At 46.1% G+C, this 17,268-nt stretch overlaps 1 long non-coding RNA gene across 1 annotated transcript; it reads left to right on the forward strand.

The window, feature by feature from the left end:
- Positions 373–11,287, forward strand: LOC108636287. The gene is made up of 3 exons (XR_001918254.1): positions 373–624; positions 4,935–5,047; positions 10,389–11,287. It is a non-coding gene; the product is annotated as an uncharacterized LOC108636287 (long non-coding RNA).

Below are 17,268 nucleotides of genomic sequence, written 5' to 3' on the forward strand. Positions count from 1 at the left end.
GAGATACTGGAGGACAGAAGAGCCTGCTGTGCTGAGGTCTTTGGGATCGCAAAGAGCCAGACATGACTTAGCAACTGAACCACAGCAGCAGCAGCAGGTAGTCAGTCTATCAATTCAGAAATCACTGTGTCCTCTGAGACCCCTGGGAACCCTCAGTCCCATTCTTTGCAGACTGGAGCACTGGAGGCCCACAGTGATTTGCTCCACTTTGCATGTGAACAGTTTGCGTTCAGCCACAAGTTTGGCGCTCTCTGCCCTATTTTTTGTTGCAACCCTTGCTGAAGATTTTATATTATCCCGATTGCTCAACCTGTCTATAACTTTCTTGATTTGAAAGAGGCCTTCTCAGTCATACAGGATTATTCACAAGAAATACACACAAGAAAGGCTTTGAGGCTGTGACGCGCTGCTCATGTGCGATACTGTCATCAACTGCAGGAATTATGGAGACTAGCTTCCTCTGAGAGTTTCGGGGGCCTGTGGCCACAGTGTGCCCAGCTTCCCCTACCTCCCCCCAGCTTGAGGACGCAGAATGGACAAGGAAACAGCCAAGGAGAAGCAGCCAGCAGGTGGGATCCTGAGGACTGGATAGGCATTATTAGGTCAGGAGGCCTGATGACAAAGGTCAGTCCCCTTTGGAGATTGATGCTTCAAGACTGCTTTGCTTAAAATGTAACTTAAGAGGCAAAGATTACCAAACCACTTTCTAAAAGTGCTTCCACAGGATATCATAAACTATTTACCATACAAATAAAAATAAAACAGGCCACAAAATGGAAGATACAATGCAATCACAGCTTGTGTGTGTGTCTGTGTTTGCAGCCTGTGTATGTCAGGGCAGGGGTGTGCATGTAACTACACACAGGATTATTTTTTTTTATATTTATTTTTTTTGGTTGCATGGGGTCACAGCATGAGGAATCTTCCTTGCATCATGCAGGCTTTTTCGTTGCAGCGCATGGATTCTCTGTGGTGCACAGGCTTGGTTGCTTTGGGGCACGTGGATCTGAGTTCCTCCACCAGGGATCGAACCCTCATCCCCTGCATTGCAAGGTGGATTCTTAACCACTGGGCCACCAGGGAAGTCTCCGCACACAGGATTTGAAGGCTTGTGGAGAAGCATAAAGAGTGTTAGCTTTGGAGTCAGGCAATGTTAAGTTCAGGCTTCCCAGGTGGCTCAGTGGTAAAGAATCTGCCTGCTAATGCAGGAGGGTCAGCTTCAGTCCCTGGATTGGGAAGATACCCTGGAGAAGGAAACAGCAACCCACTTTGGTATTCTTGCCTGGAGAATCCCACAGACAGAGGAGCCTGGCAGGCTACAGTCCATAGGGTCACAAAGAGTTAAACATGACTGAGCGACTAAGCAATGTTAAGCTCAATCTGCAATGGATCCAAGTTTTTTAACCTTTGGTTTGTATCTTCTGTGAGATGGGGTTGCTGATTCCCACCTCAGGCTTATATGGGAATTAAATGAGATAATGTCTGGCAAGCACTTAGGACACTTCCTGGCTCAAACTAAGCACTCAGCAAATGAAAGTTATGCTTGTAATTAACATAGAAAAAAAAATCTGGAAGAAAATGCATGGATTGCTAACAGTGGGCCATCTCTGGGTGGTGAGTTAGAAGTAATTTTGATTTTCTTCTTTGTATGTTTCTGTATTATTTAAAGAATGAACGTCATTTTAAAATTAAAAAAAAAAGAATAGAAAGTAAACTTTTTGAAATAAAATGTTACTGGTAATTTGCTCTGGTAAAATGTGGGTCATTTTTATTTTCTCTGCTATACTTTCAGTGTTTCCCAAATTGTCCACAACTTACTAGTCTTAACAATTTTTTACTATAAAAGTCATGCCCATCCATTTTGGGCATTTTAGAAAAGTACAGAAAAACTCTGAAAAGAAAGTAAAAACTACTGACAGCAGCATCATTTGTGCTTTGCCACTCAGTTGTGTTCAAGTCTTTGTAACCCTTTTGATGGTAGCCTGCCAGACTCCTCTGTCCATGAGATTCTTCAAGCAAGAATACCGGAGTGGGTTGCCATTTTCCTCCTCCAGGGACTCTTTTCAACCCAGGGATCGAACCCAGGCCTCCTGCATTGCAGGCAGATTCTTTACGGTCTGAAGAAGCCCCCAACAGTATTTCTGTGTGTTTGCTATTCTTTGTTTAAATTTGTAAAGTACAGATCCATATCTAAATGAATGGTCCCTAGAGTTGTGCAGTGTGCAACATGGACCACCATACTCAATGGTTCTGATATTGTACCCATTTCCCTCTATGCCCCTGGCCCCATTTCTCTTCCCACTTTTCAGAAAAAGCCACAGATAAGTGTTCTATGAATTCTTTCAGTGTATGTATAGTACCCACATATGTGTGCATGCATTAGTCTCTCAGTCCTGTCCGACTCTGTGACCCACAGACTGTAGCCCACCAGGCTCCTCTGTCCGTGGGATTTCTCAGGCAAGAACACGAGTGAGCTGACATTTCCTTATCCAAGCTCCTACATATGCATGTAGATAAATGCTCATGTGCTTAGGTAAAAAACCTCTCTATAAGAAAGTTTGAGAAAGATTTTAGAGGCCCTGCAAATGTTACAGATATAATTAGACCCTCAAGACCAACTGTAGGAGGGAGGCACCTTCTCCATGTTCTCCACGTGCGAATTCACTTTAGCAAACGTGCGTTTAGCATCTGTTCCCTATGCAATTATTAAGGAAACAAAAATGAGGTTACAGGCTCTCTGGCCTCAGCAAGCTTCTGATGTGTATCGATATGTGTGTATCACCCAAATTTGCTGTGCCAAGTGATAAATGTGCTCATGGACACTGCCAGCAGGTCCAGAGGCAGTAAGAAGAGTGAACATGAACCCCTCCTTCTGTAAGGATTCTGGAAGACCTCCTGGATGGGAACTCATCTAGCCTGTGTCTGAAAGGCTAGACCTTTGAGTTCCTATCACACCTACACAACTTGACATTGTCCCATTTCCGTCGTGTCCATGCAGGTGTCTGGTCGGGCTGGAACCCGCTCCCACACCTGCTCTCCAGGGCCAACCTACTCATCTTTCACAACTGAAACAGACGTGACTTCCTGGAGCCCTCCCTAGCTCCCAGAATAGAGGAGAGTCCTCCTCTTTCTGTGTCTTTTATCATACACTTGCCTATTAATAAATAACTCGTGCCAAGTCGCTCAGGCATGTCTGACTCTTTGTACGACCTTTGTATGGACTATGGCCTGCCAGGCTCCTCTATGGGATTTTCCAGGCAAGAAACTGGAGTGGGTAGCCATTTCCCTCTCCAATAAATAACTTACAGATATGGAAGTCGGTATTTTGCCCAATTTTATTGCTTCGCCTGAGGGGGCAGGAGTGAACACTGCACCCAGTACACAGTGTCCAGTAAATGTTTCTAAAAATAAACAGCACAGCTAGAGAAGCAGGACATTAGACTGTAACACAGAGGGCTCTGTTGCACAAAGATCGCCGTGCAGCTTAGAAAGCAGCTCTTCTGAGCCGATCGTTAGAGGGGCTTCCTCTGGGGCCACGCCATAGCTTAGCACACAGACTGTACCTTTGTGCTTCCTGAAAGAAGTCAGCTCTCCATCCAGGCTGTTCGTCCAGGCTGAAGCAGCTCTGAAAATGCAGAGCAGAGGAACTTCCCTGGCAGTGCAGTGGTTAAGACTTCACCTTCCAATGCAGGCGGCTCAGGTTTGATCCCTGGTTGGGGAGCTAAAATCCTACATGCCTTCCCACTGTAAAACCGAAACAGAAACAGTGACGTAACAAATGAGGAGAAGGGGAGGACAGAGGATGAAGTGATGGACGGCATCATGGACTCAATGGACATGAGTCTGAGCAAGCTGCAAGGGATAGTGAAGGACAGGGAAGCCTGGTCTGCTGCTGTCCATTGGGTCTCAAAGAGCTGGACACACTGAGAGACTGCACAACAACGATGTAACAAAGTCAATAAAGACTAAAAATGGCCCACAATAAAATTTTAAAAAATCTTAAAAAGCAGAGCAGAGGTTGAATTCTAGCCCAGACCCTTTCTTCTCTGTGCTGGAGGTACGCTGCCCCACCCGCTAAAGCAGGAACCATATACACTCCCTCCTCCCAAGGAGCTGAAAATCTGTTTAAAGACCAAGTAAACATACATAGGTTTGTCATAGCTTTCCTTCCAGAGAGCAAGCTTCCTTTAATGTTGTGGCTGCACTCACCATCTGCAGTGATTTTGGAGCCTGAGCAGATAAAACCCTGAAAGTTCATTGGAAGGATTAATGCTGAAGCTGAAGCTCTAGTACTTTGGTCACGTGATGCAAAGAGCCAGGCCATTGGAAAAGACCCTGATGCTGAGGAAAAGTGAAAGCATAAGAAGAAATGGGCGGCAGAGGATGAGATGGTTGGATAGCATCACCGATTCAACGGACATGAATTTGAGCAATGTCTGGGAGATAGTGAAGGACAGGGAAGCCTGGCCTGCTGCAGTCCATGGAATCACAGTGAATCAGACATGACTTAGAGACTGGACAGCAACAATAGAGGTGCATAGGGAGTGTTGCTCTTAGTTTCTCAGTCGTGTCCAACACTTTGCAACCCCTTGGACTATAGCCTGCCAGGCTCCTCTGGTCCATGGGATTATCCAGGCAAGAATACTAAAGTGGGTTGCCATACCCTTCTCCAGAGGATCTTCCTGACCCAGAGATTAAACCTGGTTCTCCACATTGCAGGCTGATTCTTTACTGCCTAAGGTACCAGGGAAGCCTACACACTGAGTGGCTGCTTACAAAATCCTGAGCAAGTAAATGAATAAATATTTTTTAAAAAGATGGATTTTCTCAAACCCATTTTGACGGGATTCAGTTAAGTTCAACTGTATATTTGCTTGGGGCTCTTGCTAAGGTTTTGCTGGAATCCTGAGAGGTTTTAACTCCTTTTCTTCCAGGCTAAAGGCCGTGGGGTTCCCTGGCTGGTTTGGAACCGGTTCAGCATCCTGGTGCCGATGGAGGACCTGAAGAGCAGGTGGAGCCTGACTCAGCACAGAAAGGGCTCTTTCAGGTACGTTTATGTAAACTGACTCACCTCTGCTTTGGCCCGGGCGCTCCTCAGGTGCCTTGTCTCTCCCCCTGTCTTTCAAGCACTCTCTTTAATACACACAGACACTGTTTGAGGCAGGCAGAGGCAGTGATTAGCCTGTTTTATCAGGAGGGTGGTGGTGGGAAGCAGCTATGACCCCAGGGCTACCCACATCCCTCTGCACACAGGAGGCATTCCAAATGTCCTAGAAGAGGGCCTCTGTGCCAATGCCCCTGTTAGACTGAGTGCATGAGATGACTCAGTCATGAAAAACAAGCCCAGAAATCTATAAGAGCTACCTGAGGCAACCCCCCGCCCCCGAACCCCCTCCAGTGGCTCCTGGCCTGAGACCTGGGGCTCCTGACCCTAATGAGGGCTCTTTAAGCGCCATACACAGGCCTCTGGCCACCCAGGGGGTGACTCTAAAGTGCCCCTGAGGTCCCCAGACATCAGTAACAGCAGGATCAGCAGTGTCATTAAAAAGCAAATTATAGCCCAAGGTGGCTTCAAATGCCTGTGGAATCAGCCCTTTGCTTTGCAATTACACAGCCACCACTCTCTTCTCCTGTCGGGACTCTTGCAAAAGCATCTTTCCTGGGCGTTCCAGACATGCCCCCTCTCCCTGTTCAACCCCACCCTCAGCTCCCCTAACCACACTATAATCAGACCACCTCTTTGCTGGAAGGTGATCAGCTTCTCTCAGACCATCCATGAGTTGCAGCCCCACCCAACTTCTCAGCCCCCCTGACACTTGCCCCCTGATTTCTGGCCTTCTGCACATTTCTCCAGTACCCCTCTCCTCTCCCTGGTTTCTCTGCCTCAGCCACAGGGATCCACTTCCTGGTCTGACCTACCCAGGACCTTCCCATCTGCCAGCCCAGCTGCGGAGGAATCTGCTCAGAACAGCCTTTCTCGCTGTCTCTTCCTGTGCCAACCCTTTTTCTCCTCTGTAATTTGGTTCACCCTCCACCTGTCTGGAGAAGCCTTCTTGGACCCTTGCAGTGGAAAGAGCTGGTCCCATTTCTGGTTTCCCCACTGCTGCCCTGGAATCTGCCTCGGGCAGGGCATTTAGCAGACCTCTGTGGTATACGGCCAGCGACCTGTACCCAGCTGAAGTCACATCTCATCTGGACAGATTCTCTCAGCGTGAGAACCACACCATCTTCCGCATAACATGGTGGACAAAACCTCAGGTCCTGGAGTCACTGGCCTGGTTATAACCCTTTAACTGCCTTTAACTATCTTGCCTGGGCTTCCCAGGTGGCTCAGAGGCAAAGAATCCACCTATCAATGCAGGAGACACAGGTTCGATCCCTGGGTTGAGAAGATCCCCTGGAGAAGGAAATGGCAACCCACTCCAATATTCTTGCCTTGGGAAATCCCATGGGCAGAGGAGCCTAGTGGGCTACAGTCCACAGGGTCACAAAAGAGTCAGACACGACTTAGCAAGTGAGCAACTATCTTGCCTAGAGCAAGCTTCCTTTCCAAGTCTCAATTTTCTCATCTGTAAAAGGGGGATGTAATAATTATCACTTGGATAGTTCTGAGGTTTATTGAAATGCAGACTGAATGACTGGAAAGTACCCAGCATAGCATATGCTTAATAAATATCAGGCACTGTTATCATATGAGAAGGCGGGATGGATCAGAGTATGAGTGTGGGACTCCCCAGGTGGTCTAGTGGTTAAGAATCCACCCGCCAATGCAAGGGACACCGGTTTAATCCCCGATCCCACATATCACTTGGCAACTGAGCCCAAGAGATAACAGTTATTGAAGCCAGTGTGCCCTAGAGTCTGTGCTCCACAGCAAGAGAAACCCTGCAACGAGACGTCTGTGCACCGCAACTAGAGAGTAGGCCCTGCTCGCTGCAGCTAGAGAAAAGCCCAGGCAGGAACAAAGACTCAGCACAGCCGAAAATAATAAATACATAAGACTGAGTGTTGCTCCCCAGAGGCTGGACTTTGGCTGTAAAGGCAGAGTGGGTGGACACCAGGCTGGAGAGCTCAGCCAGGTCCAGGAGATGAAACATCCCCTAAGCCGTGTGAAGGCTTTTGGATTTCTGCAGAGGACGAGAGAACTCATCGGAGAGCTTTAAGCAGGGGAAGGATGGGTCTGAGTCCCATCTTAGAGACTTTCCTGGCTCTGATGGGGAGGATGGTGTCCAGACTGAATAAACTAAAGTCAGAAAAGCAAGTTAGGAGGCTGTTGCAGTCACCCCAGTGAAGCTTGAAGAGCGTCTGGGATGGCAGCCCTATGTGACCAGTCAAACAACAGGTTCTGTCTAGAAGTGAGTCATTAAATGTACCCAGGTGATGAGACTCAGTCCCTGACTTCGGGGAGCTCAGGGTCTATGGCGGGGAGATGGGCAAGAAAAACGAAGTATGATAAATGGAAAACGATGGGGAAAGAAATGTCTACCACTTGGAAGCAAAGAGAAAAACACCATCTGCACCTGAGCAGGAGGGATGTGGAGGAAGGCTTTAGGGAGGACATGCCTGTGAGGTCTCCACCTTATAATAAGGCTCCTTCGTGCTGTCTTTGGGCTTCCCAGGTGGCACTAGCCGTAAAGAACCCGGCTGCCAATGCAGGAGATGCAGGAAACTCAGGTTCAATCCCTGGGTCAGGAAGATCCAGGAGAAGGGCATGGCAACCCACTCCAGAATTCTTGCCTGGAGAATCCCCATGTACACAGGAGACTGATGGGCTACAGTCCATAGAGTTCCACAGAGTCAGACACGTCTGAGCTACTTAGCAGCAGCAGCTGGTATTCTTGCCTGGAGATCTCCATGGACAGAGGAGCCTGGTGGGCTACAGTCCATAGGGTTGCACAGAGTTGGACATGACTAAAGAGCCTTCACATGAGCATGGGCATGCTGTCTCTAGGTCACGCATGCATGCTCAGTTGCTTCAGTCATGTCTGACTCTGTGTGACCCTGTGGACTGTAGCCCGCCAGACTCCTCTGTCCTTGGGATTCTCCAGGCAAGAGTACTTGAGTAGGTTGCCACGCCCTTCTCCAGGGCATCTTCCCAATCCAGGGACTGAACCCATGTCTCTTATGTCTCCTGCATTGGCAGGCAAGTTCATCTTTAGGCTGACCTGGATGCAAATGCTCGGGCATTATAATATGGTCCCACATGTCCAGGAAAGAAGTTCCCACCATGTATAATGGATGAGAAGAGAAGATGGTGCAGATTCCTTTCAAGGATAAGATACCAGAGTGGTTTTATAAAATCTCTAGATTCCATTTTTCATCACTATGGTTCAAACCTCTCTTTTTTTAGTTGTAATTGAAGTATAGTTGATTGACAATATCATGTAAGTTCCAGGTGTATAGCACAGCAATTCAGTTATATCTATATCTGTGTCTAGATATTCTTTTGCAGATTATTTTCCCATATAGGTCATCCGTAACATTGACTAGAGTTCCCTGGTCCTTGTTGGTTCCCCACTTGGTTTTGATGTCACAGATGTCATCTTCCTCCTTCCCCATTTTTTTTTTCTCCTCCTCCTTATGTCCCTTTGGTGCTGAAGTGTCAGTGTTTTGTATTTTAGAGGGCAATTATTTGAAAAAGGTCAATCACCCACTCTTCTGTTGTATCCCTCCATACCTCTATCAGTCTATTTATTTTTAAAGTTTCCCTGGGGAAAAAATTAGTGTAAATCAGGAACTCTCTAATGAACCAGAGTTTTCAGAAAATTCCAGCAACAATCTTGAGGAGATAATTGTATACCAGGGGAGAAAATTGTGTGTGTATGCCGTAGTTCCACCAGAAAGAAAGTGTTTCGAAGTGGGTGGTGTCACCAAATATTATTTGGACTCAATAATTATGAACTCAGTAATTATGAATAAAGTGATGTTTGCATTTGAACAAATAATTTCTAATTGAGTTGTTCATTAAGTGATTGAGTGCAGGAACCATGATAAATGAGACCAAATTGGAAAGGCCCAGACAGGAGGGCAGTGATTCATTGTGGAAGGTGAGAAATGCTCAACTCTTGGGTCTTATTTGCCTTCAGCTGTTCCAGAAAGGGATGGCGTGGCCAGGAGCCAGCAATGCCCAGAGCGCCAGTGAAAGCCCACTCCTTCACAGAGGTTTACAGAAAGCACTTTCCCACATCTCATCTTGTTTGATCTCACCCCACTGTCCTGAGAAGACAGGGCAGGTGATCTTGTTTGTCCCTGTTTACAGCTGCGGAAACCAAGATTTCAGTGACTCACCCAAGGTCACAGGACAGGGGCCGGACGGGGACATACTTCAGGCCAGCTCCTCTGACTTTCATTCCTATGTTCAGGCCACCCTGCTTCTCAGAACCTTCCAGGAGTTTCAGCTCGTTGTCAAGAGACTAGGCACTGAGGACATGTATAAATGCATGTGCGTGCATGCTCAATCAAGTCCGGCTCTTTGCGACCCCGTGAACTGTAGCCCACCCTACTCCTCTATCCATGGGATTTTCTAGGCAAGAATACTGGAGTGGGTTGCCATGCCCTCCTCCAGGGGATCTTCTTGACCCAGGGATCGAACTCACACCTCCTGTACCTCGAGTCACTTGGGAAGCCCATGTGTAAACATAGCTGGGTGTAAAACGATGGCGCAAAAATGACCTGACCTTCTGGGGCTCAGGGAGTGGGCATGGTGCTGCTGCTGGTAAGGCCCAGAGGGCAGCTGTTTGCAGCTCAGGCTCACAGCTGCCAGTGCCTCACTTGCCCTCCAGGCAGGGGGAATCCAGAGAAGGAGACCCCAGAGAGGCAGCTCTCACAGCAGACAGACCGGAGGCAGTGACCAGGAGAATTCAGTTGATGAATTCTGGATATAGGCTGTTCTTTGACGAGGCACATAAGGCGATACTTAGGGCCCTCTGTGGTTAGCAAGAACAGATGCAGAGCAGGAAGCCAGCACCCGGCTCAGATTCAGACTTGAGAGCACAGCGGGGCGTGCAGACTGAAGACGCATCTTTCTGGCACCTTACTGTTGAAGGGGCTCCCTGGTCCATGAGAGAGGAGAACAGTAACTGTATCAGCCCCACTCACCCTTTCAAAGACTTCCTCCGTTGACCAGAGGGTGCCATGCAAATTTCTTAGGAGGATCCTCAGTACCCTCTGAGGCCCCACCCTTGATTACTTCTTCAATCAGGTCTCATCCCACTCCACGCCTCGCACATACAGCCCCTAATCAGCTGATACCATCACCATGGCTATCCAAATATTTACGACTCCACCTCCTTAGCTCTCTCCTGCTTCTAGGCCCTGCCCCATGCTGTTCTGTGTACCAGCTTCACTTCCTCCTTCCTGTCCCGACTGTTGTTGTTTTTGTCTTTCAGACGCTAAGTCCTTCCTGACTCTGTGACCGCATGGACTGCAGCCCACCAGGCTTCTCTGTCCTCCACGATCTCCTGGCCCGTGCTCCAATTCAATTCCATTGAGTCGGCGATGCTGCTTAACCATCTCATCCTCTGCCGCCCCCTTCTCCTTTTGCCTTCAGTCTTTGGTCCTACTCATCCTCCAGGTGGTGACCTAAAGGTCTCTTTCCACAGGAAGCTTCTCTCCATTACCTCTTAGCCTTTTCTAGGTGAAGTCGGCCAGCCACACCCACCCATGTTGATTTCTGTGCTTCCTCAAACGTCACTGTGAGTCTGATTCACACAGCCCATCCTCGAATCTGGCAATTGCTTTATAGAAACAGGGACGGCTAACCTGCTCACTATGTTAACCCCAGGCCAGCCATTGTGGTGTTTGTGGAATGATGTGCTGGATTAATTCTTTAATTAGTTTAGCAGGTAATAAAATCTTGTGAACAAAGAGCATGTCTCCTCCATAGATGCTAAGTTCAGTTAGTCTCAGTTCAACAAAGCTGGACAAGCCCTCCAAGAGCATGTTACATAAACCCCCGAATGGACCTTGTGTCAAAATTCTGCTGCCAAAGTGAACAAGAGTCCTATTTAGAAAATTCTCTCTTAAGAAGGCTTATTTCTATCTGGGTGGGATCCAAGTTTTACTGAGGGCTTTAAATAATTGGGGAAAGACATTATCTTTGGAAACTCTTAAAAATCCAACCTCTGTCCCTTGATTCTTGCCAAATCTCTCCCACAGTTCACATTAAATGGATTACCCTGTCTTTAATCACATACTAAATGTCTGCATCTGTGGTTGGCATCAGCTAGCTCTGAGGCAGCTGCAATCCACTCGTACATGTCCTGCTATTAAAGCAGGAGGAATATTAGGTAATGAGCTCCAAAGTAGTGAGTGAGAGCAAGATCTTAATTTACTCAGTCAGTCAACTCTAGCTAAGAGTCAGTTATATTCTAGGTACTAAACTGAGATAAATACGACATATTGCTTTTCTCTGGAGGGAGTGCTCTTTAAAAAGTGTTTGGAGGACTAAAAATTTCTTATAATTGTATAGTCTCTGTTTCTCAGACTTTCATGTGTAAATGAACTCACCTGGAGACCATGATGACTTGAGATTCTGACTCAGTACGTTTGACCTGGAGCCTGAGACTCTGCATTTCTGACAGAGCTCCTGGATGACACCAGCGCTGCTGGTCTAGGGACCACACTATGAGCAGAGAGCATCACAATATGATCTAAACAGAAAGACAATAAGCATATGCTCATTATCCCATTTGATTCCCATAAAAATTTCTGGGAAGGACATTTCTGGCAGTCTAATGGTTAAGATTTCACCTTCCAATGCAGGGGATGTGGGTTCAATTCCTGATCCGGGAGCTAAGATCACACAAGCCTTGCAGCCAAGGAAGCAAAACATAAAACAGAAGCAATATTGTAAGAAATTCAATAAAGACTAGAAATGGTCCACATCAAAACATTGTTTAAAAAAAATTCTGGGAGTGGATAAGGGAAATACTTTCTGACCCTTTTGCAAATAAAACATTAAGTCCAGGAGAAATACTACTTTTCTCAGTGGTGTCACTATGAATCAACCAATAGTTAAGATCAAGATTAATTTATTCATACCCAGGACCTCAAATCCCCAACTTAATCCTTTACAGGCTCCCTACCCTTGGCTGCTGGTCACAGCCATGATGCTCTTCTGCCTCAGGACAAGGTCTCCTATCCATCAGGTGGCTAATTAAGCCCCAGAGTAACACAATGTCAGCCATAGCCCTCTCCTCTGTGATTGGCCTTTGCTGACCATCATGAGTTTGGCCACTCCCAGGAAAATGGACAGAGGACACCCGGGAGCAGAATAAGGAGTTTATATTCTAGAAGCACCTATTCCCTCTGGGTCTTAGCAAAATCTCTGTGCACCCATCATCTCTGCCTCTGCACCTCTGTGGCGTCCTTACTCAAGTTACTCACAGATGACAAGCCACGCTCCTAAGGGGAATGGAAGAGAACTGCCCCTGAGGGGCACCTGTTATGTATAGGACATGGCTCAGATGTTTCCCCTGAGCTGCCTCATTTAGTAGGTGCAATGTGGGGAAAGACCATCACTTAGAACTCATTGATTCGTTTAACAGTTATTAAGGACCACCTATAGGGCTTCTCTGGTGGCTCAGTGGTAAAGACTCTGCCTGAAATGCAAGAGACACAGGAGAGGCAGGTCTGACCCCTGGGTCGGGAAGAAGCCCTGGAGGAGGGCATGGCATCCCACTCCAGTATTCTTGCCTGGAGGATTCCATGGACAGAGCAGGCAGGTGTTCTACAGTCTATGGGACTGCAAAGAGTTGGACACGGCTAAAGAGGCTGAGCACATCACAGCACAGCGAGGGCCACCTGTATTCTAGTCATTGAATATTGATAAATAGAGATAAAACTCATTCCTTCCCTTCAAGCGATTCTTGCAACAGGTAAGTTACATGCCAAAATGACCCCGCTAGAAAGTGTGCCTCAGGAGCAGAAAACTACGCTTTGCCCAGCCTAAATTCATCACTTTTTCCCAATCTTAATGAACTTTAGATTTCTATATAGAGATGCTCTATACAGTAAGCAAAAATAAGATCCAGAGCTCAGATCATGAACTTCTTATTATGAAATTCAGACTTAAATTGAAGAAAGCAGAGAAAACCATTAGGCCATTCAGGTATGACCTAAATCAAATTCCTTACGATTATACAAATAGATTCAAGGGATTAGATCTCATAGACAGAGTGACTGAAGAACTATGGATGGAGGTGCATGACATTGTACAGGAGGCAGTGATCAAAACCATCCCCAAGAAAAAGAAATCCAAGATGGCAAAATGGTTGTCTGAGGAGGCCTTACAAATAACTGAGGAAAGAAGAGAAGTTAAAGGCAAAGGAGAAAAGGGAAACTAAACCCATCTGAATGCAGAGTTCCAAAGAATAGCAAGGAGAGATAAGAAAGTCTTCCTAAGTGATCAATGCAAAGAAATAGAGGAAAGAAATGGTATGGGAAAGAATGGAGATCTCTTTAAGAAAAGTAGAGATAACAAGAGAATATTTCATGCAAAGATGGGCACAATAAAGGACAGAAATGGTATGGACCTAACAGAAGCTGTTAAGAAAAAGTAGCAAGAATACACAGAAGAACTATGCAGAAAAGATCTTAATGACCCAGGTAACCATGATGGTCTGATCCCTCACCTGGAGTCAGACATCTTGGAGTGCAAAATAAAGTGGGTCTTAGAAAATATCACTACAAACAAAGCTAGTGGAGGTGATGGAATTCCAGTTGAGCTATTTCAAATTCTAAAAGATGATGCTGTGAAAGTGCTGCCCTCAATATGCCAGCAAATTTGGAAAACTCAGCAGTGGCCACAGGAGTGGAAAAGGTAAGTTTTCATTCCAATCCCAAAGAAGGGCAATGCAGAATACTGTTCAAACTACCACACAACTGCACTTGTTTCCCATGCTAGCAAAGTAATGCTCAAAATTATCCAAGCTAGGCTTCAACGGCACATGAACTGAGATCCTCAGATGTTCAAGCTGGTTTAGAAAAGGCAGAGGAACCAAAAATCAAATTGCCAACATCTGTTGGATCATAGAAAAATCAAGAGAGTTCCAAAAAGCATCTACTTCTGCTTCATTGACTTGGCTAAAGCTTTTGACTATGTGGATCACAACAAACTGGAAAGTTCTTCAAGAGATGGGAATACCAGACCTCACCTTACCTGCCTTCTGAGAAATATGTATGCAGGTCAAGAAGCAATAGTTATAACAGAACATGGAACACCAGACTGGTTCCAAATTGGGAAAGGAGTGCATCAGGGCTATATATTGTCACCTTGCTTATTTAACTTATATAGAGTAAATCAATGCGAAATGCCAGGCTAGATGAATCACAAGCTGGAATCAAGATTGCAGGGAGAAATATCAATAACCTCAGATATTCAGATGACACCACCCTTATGACATTCTGTCATAAGCAAAGAGGCACTAAAGAGCCTCCTGATGAAGGTGAAAGAGGAGAGTGTAAAAGCCACGGTATCCAGTGCCATCACTTCATGCAAATCGTCACTGTTTCATGACAGAATTTATTTTTGTGGTCTTCAAAATCACTGCAGATGGTGACTGCACACATGAAATTAAAAGACACTTGCTTATTGGAAGAAAAACTATGATAAACCTAGACAGCATATTAAAAATCAGAGACACTGCTTTGCCACCAAAGGTCCATATAGTCAAAGCTATAGTTTTCCAGTGGTTATGTGTGGATGTGAGATTTGGACTATAAAGAAGGCTGAGCATGGAAGAACTGATGCTTCTGAACTACGATGTTGGAGAAGACCTTTGAGATTTCCTTGAACTGCAAGGAGATCAAACCAGTCAATCATAATGTAAATCAATCCTGAATATTCATTGGAAGGACTGATGCTGAAGCTGAAGCTGCAATACTTTGGCCACCTGATGCAAAGAACTGACTCATTGGAAAAGACCTTGATGCTGGGAAACATTGAAGGCAGGAGGAGAAGGGGATGACAGAGGATGAGATGGTTGGATGGCATCACTGACTTGATGGACAAGAGTTTGAGTAAGCTCCAGGAGATGATGAACGACAGAGAAGCCTGGCGTGCTGCAGTCCTTGGGGGTGGCAAAGAATCAGGCATGACTGAGTAACTTAACAATGGTGAGCTTAAAAAAAAAAAAAAAGTGGCTTAAAACTCAACATTCAAAAAACTAAGATCATGACATCTGGTCTCATCAGTTCCTGGCTAATTAGAGTGAAAGTAAAGTCACTCAGTTGTGTCCAGCTCTTTGTGACCCCATGAGTGGGTAGACTTTCCCTTCTCCAGGGGATCTTGCCAACAGAGGAATCAAACCCAGGTCTCCCTCATTGCAGATGGATTCTTTACCAGCTGAGCCACAAGGGAAGCTTCATGGCAAATAGATGGGACAAATTGGAAACAGTGACGGAGTTTATTTTCTTGGGCTCCAAAATCACTGTGGATGGTGACTGCAGCTACAAAATTAAGACACTAGCTCCTTGGAAGAAAAGCTATGACAAACCTAGACAGCATATTAAAAAATAGAGACATAACTTTGCCAACAGAAGTCTGTATTGTCAAAACTATTATTTTTTCAGTAGTCATGTAGGGAGGTGAGATTTGGACCATAAAGAAGGCTGAGCACAGAAGAATTGATGCTTCTGAACTAAAGTGTTGCAGAAGACCCTTGAGACTCCCTTGGATGGCAAGGAGATCAAACCAGTCAATCCTAAAGGAAATCAGTCCTGAACATTCATTGGAAGGACTGGTGCTGAAGCTGAAGCTCCAATACATTAGCCTGATGTGAAGAGCAGACTCACTGGAAAAGACCCTGATGCTGGGAAAGATTGGAGACAGGAGGAGAAGGAGGTGGCTGAGGATGAGATGGTTGGACAGCATCACTGACTCGATGGATATGAGTTTGAGCTGACTCTGGGTGATGGTGAAGGACAGAGAAGCCTGGTGTGCTGCAGTCCGTGGCATCAAAAAGACTTGGACATGACTTAGGCACTGAACAACAAAATGAACTTTGGAGGACAACAGCCCCCATCATCTTGAAGATCTGTTAATGATCCAGAGATTATGATTCGGCAAGTCTGCAAGAGGCCCAACCAACTACATGTTCACAATCACACTGAATGATTCAGGTTCCAGCAAAATGCAGATCATACATTGAGAAACAGGATTTCTGACCAACTGTAGAAGTCAGACAGGACTGGAAACTGCTTGGTGCAGAGACAGGAAAGACGCTCCCACGTTGGAGACATGGAGCTGAATGAAAAGTAGAGGGCTGTTATTGCATGCAACCACATTTGAAAGCGATATAACAAGTGTCACATGGGAGCTCAGGAATGCAGCTGTGCTAGAATGCTGCAGGGCTGGCAGGGTGTGTGGGTAAGGCGGCTCATGAGAACCACCCCATGCCACTCACATCACATCATGGTATTATGCTTGGTGTTCCTTCGTGCCAATGACCTGCCATATGATTATCACTTTGTGGTTTTCAGCCCCACAGTCTTAAGGGATGAGTCACTTGGATCCTGGATGAACACAATAGTACACACCCCTATTAACCAAAGAGTTAGGACTAACCATGTGTACCAGGATCCCAAGGGAATCACCTTCAGTCACCAAGTTGAACACAGAAGAGAGGAACAATGAACCCATGTTGACAGATGCGCTGATCCCAGCTCAACAGACTCAGGATGACTGAGGTAGTGAAAAGAGCCCTGGGCTGAGTGCTGAGAGGGCTGGATTATATGGATCCAACAATTATCTGATTGCAGGAGCCTCAGTAAGTCATGGAGAAGGCAATGGCACCCCACTCCAGTACTCTTGCCTGGAAAATCCCATGGATGGGGGAGCCTGGTGGGCTGCCATCTATGGGGTCGGACATGACTGAAGCAACTTAGCAGCAGCAGCAGCAGCAGTAAGTCATGGCTCCACTCTGGGTCACAGTGTCCTCATGAATAAAAGGCTTTCAGCTCTGGTTTTCTGAAAGTCTTCCACTTGGCTAATGGGAAAAAGCCCTTGCTCATCTTTTCTCATTACATCCTTCACTCCTGGAAGGCTGGCCCACTCCTTAGAAAGTATCTGAGTCTCTCTCATTCCACAGCCCACCTCTCCCTACTCTTCTTCTTTGCAAGGTTACTGAGCTATGTCATACAATCAGGAAGATTTGACCTAGAAGGAGAAAGCAAATGGACATATTTCAACAACAAGAATTTGTAGCTTTTCTTTCTAGGATGTTGTGTTTACCTTGAGTCTGTATCACCACCAGCCAAACTCTGTGT

The sequence above is a fragment of the Capra hircus genome, chromosome 6 (genome assembly GCF_001704415.2).
Source record: "Capra hircus breed San Clemente chromosome 6, ASM170441v1, whole genome shotgun sequence".
Classification (NCBI taxonomy): domain Eukaryota; kingdom Metazoa; phylum Chordata; class Mammalia; order Artiodactyla; family Bovidae; genus Capra; species Capra hircus.